We start from the raw sequence: 6,268 nt of genomic DNA on the forward strand, positions 1-6,268 counted from the left end.
GAAACTATAGACTCCATTCGTTGCCTATCTTTTGAATGGATTTTCTAACTCATTGAGTGTTCACAGATGTTTAATTCATCCTTAGTTTTGAATTGATGGAACATTCCGATGAAAAATCTAAGAAATCTACATGTCTAATTAAAAAAACTTAAGTAGGATATTCTAGAACCTGTTTCCCTCAAACCAGTTAGGTGCTGTTTTATGAAACTTATTTTCAGCACTTATACTATTCAGATTGTTTGGCAAATCCAGATTATTAAGTGCTTAAATTAAATTTCAGTAAAAATATGGGTCTTTTTTTCAGCTCCCCTCGCCTCACTTAATGCTGAAAGTGGCGGTCAATTAAAATTTCTTTTCACTTTTGATTAAAATATCCCTACTTAACCACCTACTAGGCACATCATGTAATTTCTTTGGTTTTGCATAAAGTATGCTTATATTTGGACAACACATAGTTTTGCTGTTCTCTTACAGGTGGTTTCTTGTAGGTGCTTTTTCTTAGTTTCGTGTTGTTTTGCTGGTGGTTGCTTGCTAACTTTTAGGACTTGATCAGGTTGGTTAATAGTGCTACTTCTTTATTTATTTAACTTTAGTAGGAAATTATGCTTATCATGATATTTATGTTAGGTTGATATCATTTTTAGGATTTGTATTATGCTCATAAGTTTCTTCTCTTTTGAGTCGTCTATTGAGAATTCATGTTCAAAATACACCTCGGTAGTGTCCAAGCATTTATTTGTGTTTCATGTTTAAATTGATAAGAAGAAGGAAATCATGATTAAGTCTTATTTTTGCTTTTTTAAGTTAATGGGTCTTATTCCAACCTTGAAACAGGTTTGACTATATTGAACGAGATTGCCGAGCTCGTGGCCTTGGTTGCAATTTTGAATTTCAGAGGTATGTCTCGAGAACTTTCAAATTTCATATTACCTCTTTATTTCTATGGATTGGTTATGAAAAATGTATGTCCATTGTAATTTTCAATTTCATTTCGTTGCTTGCAGGTTAATGGAATGCATTTTTGGATTGTGTATTTTATATATTTTTTCTTGCTTTTTATTCTTTTCCTTTGTATATGTTTGGATACTAGAAACTAAGTTTGAAAATCTTGGATGGTTTTGAATCACATATATAGCAGCACGACCTATGTTGCCTTGAAAGAAATTTCGATAAAAGACGGGATATGCAAGTCAGTACTCCTGTTTCTTTTACAGCCTTCTTTTATCTACAAATCAGTTTTTTTTTTCTTGCAAATATGTGGGAAACTAGGTTTTTGGAGTCTTCAGAAAATGGTGTATAAATTTTGGTTATGATCATCCATTAGAGGTTGAATTTTACAAAATGGCGTATATATTTTGGTTATGATCCTGACATTTCTTTTGCAGTCTTCAGAAGAAGGTATTTGATGTCCTCTACCGGATAACAGACATCCCTTCTTAGAAGCTTACAAGATCAAGATAATTGTAAGTGTAATCCCCTGGCTTGTTTTGACCTGCACCATTCTAACTGAATATGCTCTTTCCCTATTGTTAGATTTTGAAATACTAGTAGGGTTTTAGTATAAATGAGATATTCTGGTTCTCACAATATGATTCTTGTCAGCTTGAAGAGATGGATTTCCTTAGTGTTCTTCAAATGATTCCTTCATGTTTTCAACTAGCGATGACATGTAGGTATTAGCTTGAGGAAAAGCAATTTTAAATTATGCTCTTCTATTAACAATGTGATCATTTAATTACTTGTGCAATTCATTACTCATCCATTGCTCTAACAATATCTTGTTCAGTCATTAAGCTATAACTGCATTCTCCTATGTGTTTGAGAGTGCAGATGTGTCTCTCTTTTTAGTTTAGGAATTCAATATGCGTAGAGGATCATGTTGATAGTTCTTTTATCCAGAACATTGGTCTATTGGGCTCCACTGTGGATGGACCATTTCATAATATCTCCCAAGGTTAGAGATCCTAGCATTTCCTTAAGACTTTTGTACTTGTGTGCTTCTTTACACATATTCTGCACGTGTTTTGGAGTGTAGCACTCCGTAGCAGCCGTGAGATGAAACATGAACTTGTACTTTTGTACTTGTGTGCTTCTTTACACATGTGTGCTTGTGAACTTGTACTTTTGTACTTGTGTGCTTCTTTACACATGTGTGCTTGTCTTTTTAGTGTAGAACTCCGTAGCAGCCATGAGATGAAACATGAACTTCATTCTTAGTTGAGATCCAAGAGGCAAGGACACAAGACTTAATAATTTGGAAAATTAAGTCTTATTTTTTAATCATAATTACTTGTTTTGTTTAGACTTTAGATGATATTTCCAAGCTCGTGCTTGAATTATTTGAAGTGCCTATGATGGCTTGGTAGTGTTCTTTTGTGTCATATTGTAAGATTCAAGCTTTTATTGAAATATGTTTGTAGAATTATCTGAGGCCTGATATCAAGAGAGGAAAATTCTCCAGTGAAGAAGAGTGGATCATTGTCAACCTTCATTCGGTTGTTGGAAATAAGTAAGTTTTCAATTGCTTTAATATGTATTTTGATGCAATATTGAGTTGAATTCCAATCTCTAACCCTGATACCAATTCATTTCTTTTATGTGGAGTTATTTAGAAATTAAGAAAAGATAAAGGCAATCATGGAATAACAATTTTTTTTTCCTTCTGTATTTGCAGATTCTCACATAAGAAAACTATGTTCGCAAGAACGACATTCTTGATGTGCAGCTATTGCAAGTGACACAGCAAGGCTCGGACATGTTACTGTGGTATGGGGATTATAGGACCTGATCTATTGACATCCTTGTATGCATCATGTATAGGCCTTAAATTGCTTAACTTCTAACTGTATTTGGCTGTGCCTAGAGGACTTGGTCTATTTCGTGTTTGGATTATGCTTGCACTCATGCTGATTCTAACCCCACTTTCCTCATTGATGGCCTTCAAAGAAAGGTCAATGGTCCAATATTGCCTTTTATATCTGCTCTCTACATTGAATTCATATTCACTAGATTTTGTTAGAAGTTACATTTGAATTTGGAAGTTCATACATGCACCTGAACCCACTTGAGTACACATATATTGGGATCTCTTCCCTTAGAAAAGGCACATTGTTCCATTGTCATTGAATGCAAGTCCCCATTGTGTATAAATATTCTCCTGAAATATATGGATCTTCATGTGCTTTACTTTCCTTAACATTCAAAAAAATTACAATTACTAAATTGTAATCACTTTCCTTAATATTCAAAAATTGAGGGATTGGGCATATGAAATTCTCGGTAGTTTTCACTTATACTTTACTTTGCAACTTACAACCCAGTAAAATGCAATTGATGCCATTATTACCATTATGTAAAGTCTGTTATGTAACACCATGCCTATAGCTAAAGCTAATGTGGTTGTCATTAGCTGAAGGATAATTGGGTTACTATCATGGTAGGCTTTTTCTGGTTTGAACTTGCTGGCTATTGTACCTAGTTTTTCATAGATTACATTTAATGGGTATTCTTGCCTACAGTGGGTGACACTCACAAACATGCTATCTGGACAGTTGCACCTTTTCTTCTATATTTTTAATCCATGGTTTTTTTTAATTGTTTGGAATTCAGACTATAACAATCTGGCTTCTAAATCATATTTATTTCTTACCCATGACAGATTGCTTCTGAAGGTCTCAAACACCAAGTGTTTGAGTGTTCCTTGGCTGGCCTTCAGGCTGATGAGGATCAGTCCTACAGGAAGATCCATCTTAGAGCAGAGGATATCCAAGGAAGGAATGTCCTCACAAACTTTTGGGTAGGAAAAGTTCTTTCCACCATCACTTGTTATGCTCTTTAGAGAAGAAGAGTCTAATCAGATTGGGATTTTTTAGGGAATAGATTTTACAACCGACAAATTAAGATCGCTGGTCCGTAAGTGGTAAACTTGATTGAGGTGCATGTAGATGTGAAATAGATAACTACACCCTGAGAATGTTTTGCATTAGATTCACCAAGAGGCACCCTAACCAGGTTAAGTGAGTTTGTTATGCCTAGTCAAGCCAAATCAAATAGGTGAAGATTTAACAAACTTTTGTTTGTATTGGATATGTTTTTACTATATAGCATTATCACCGTTGCAAAACATGTGTATTTGTCCAAATCTTGTACAAGTAGCATTAATATACTGTTGTTGGTGATGTCAGATTCGCAGAAAAATGAGGGAAATCATGGTTAACCAGGCAACATCCTGTGATCTTAAGGAGTTAGTGTAGAAGTTCATCCCTGAGGTGATTGGAAAGGAGATTGAGAAGGCGACATCCAGCATCTATCCACTGCAAAATGTCTCTATACGGAAAGTCAAAATCCTCAAGGCCCCAAAATTTGATCTTGGCAAGCTAATGGAGTCATGTTTCCTTTTACCTCTAAAACCTCATTTCTCTATTTGTTATCCTCTCCCCCCTTTTTTAAAGATGGAATAAGCCAAAGTTGGAACTCGGCCCCTTTTTTCAGCTGTTGCTATTTATTGAATAAATACCAGTTCAGATGAACTTATCTTTTTTCTTTTTTCTAGTGGCGGTCTTGGATAAAGGAATGCATTAATGTGGAGTCCTTATCTATTCTAATTAATGGTTTTTTTTTTTTTTTTTGGGTTAGCTTGTTAGTACACCCCACTGTTAGTTGACACTTCACTGTTAGCCACCCCCACTAGGGATCAATACCTAGACCTCAATGTTGAAACGAGGTATCTTTCACTCAGTCTACCACTTAGCTTTATCTCCATTTTTATTCACAATTGTGGCCAAAGGGCTAGGCTTGGATTAGTGAGAGGTTTTGAGATTAGGATATTAGAGATGACTATTCTCATTTCTAATTCACTGATGGTACAGTGCAGAAAATGGTAGGTTGTTAGATCAAGATATTAGAAATGACTATTCTCATTTCCAAAGGGCTAATCATCAACTGTAGGCTGTTAGATGGACGGTTAAAGTAGCAAATGGTCACCATCTCGGATTCAACTAGTGAAATCAGATTGTTATGGCTGTCTGATCAGTCTAATTTCCATGATGTCTATCCACTATATGATTGATGATTTGGATTGTTTCTCTCGACATACATCGAAGCTACCACATGTATGGTGGATTAGCTGTCAGTCTCACCCGTTTTTTATCCGTTGTCATTGACTTGGCTTGTGATGTCTGTAATTAATTATCTACTGCTAGAAGCGAATGGTGGCAGCTTTGGAGAAGTGATGAAATCAGTGTGCAATATTGATTGTTTCAAAGATCCAGAGTCCCAAGAAAATAAGGTTAGTGCTTGAAATTAGGTTGTATATCAAGAGCCATGATCCCCTATGAACTCCTTGTACCTTATTATGATGTGAATTTGTGTGAGGCCTAAGTAAGTCCACCTACTATCAACAACGAACATCAGATATTGTAGGGTCCACTGTAGATTACACGGGAACTAAAAATAACCACAATTGGACAAATCACAACTAGACAATTACCGGCATGCAAAGAGTATGGTAATAGTAGAAATGGTTTTCTATCGCTTTTGCACGCCCTCAATTTGAATGGCTGTGATCATCCAGTCGACGTGATATTGGGCCATGTGTAATCTATGGTGGGCCCCTCCTATCTAATACTCACCCTAATAAGGTACATGGAATTCATGCCAATGTTTTAAAAACTGGACCTGAGCCCAGCTATTTTTGTTAGTTGTACTATCCAAACTAGCCACTATTCAGCTAGGTCAACCCATGGTGTCATCAGCGAATTGGAAATGAGAATAGTCATCTCTAATATCCTAGAGAAAATTGTAGAAAATGATGAAATGAACTATGAGGATTGTCTGAGGAGTTGGTTTTGCTAATTCTTCTATAATGGAAACTAACTAGGGGACTGACCTTCCATTGTTTGGCTGTAAGTGTTGCATCTACTTTTGTTCCCCGAGGTTATAAAGAAAATAGAGGTGCAAGTACTTGATTCTAATATAGACATATTCATTGGTCAATATAAATAGTAGCGAGCTTTGGAGAATATAAATTTCTGATTTTTTTTTTTACCTTATAAAAAAGAGATGAAGATTTTATTTTTAATTTCACTTATGCAATTGCTTATTAAGAGATTAATACTATCTGAAAGTTGTCTCTAAAGTAATGGTGCGCATGTTTATTACGGATAAGTACGGAAGCCTCCAGTACCTTTCCCTTTCAAATGTCTCAAAGCTTGATTAATTTGAAAAGTTGACCATGCAGACAACAAAACCAACAAGTATATCATTAGTC

At 35.4% G+C, this 6,268-nt stretch overlaps 1 long non-coding RNA gene and 1 pseudogene across 7 annotated transcripts; both read left to right on the forward strand.

Moving 5' to 3' along the window:
• Positions 1–376: 376 nt before the first annotated feature.
• Positions 377–2,890, forward strand: LOC131246513 (uncharacterized). 7 transcript variants are annotated; one of them, XR_009171428.1, is made up of 8 exons: positions 377–553; positions 835–897; positions 1,005–1,189; positions 1,386–1,463; positions 1,603–1,669; positions 1,900–1,954; positions 2,174–2,509; positions 2,675–2,890. It is a non-coding gene; the product is annotated as an uncharacterized LOC131246513 (long non-coding RNA). The 7 variants fall into 7 exon arrangements; XR_009171450.1 differs by having other exon boundaries at positions 1,136–1,189; positions 1,849–1,954; XR_009171448.1 differs by having other exon boundaries at positions 1,136–1,189; positions 1,849–1,954; positions 2,421–2,509.
• A 491-nt stretch (positions 2,891–3,381) lies between these two features.
• On the forward strand, positions 3,382–5,449 carry LOC131246681 (small ribosomal subunit protein eS1-like; annotated as a pseudogene).
• Positions 5,450–6,268: the final 819 nt, after the last annotated feature.

Source organism: Magnolia sinica, chromosome 1 (genome assembly GCF_029962835.1).
Source record: "Magnolia sinica isolate HGM2019 chromosome 1, MsV1, whole genome shotgun sequence".
Lineage (NCBI taxonomy): Eukaryota > Viridiplantae > Streptophyta > Magnoliopsida > Magnoliales > Magnoliaceae > Magnolia > Magnolia sinica.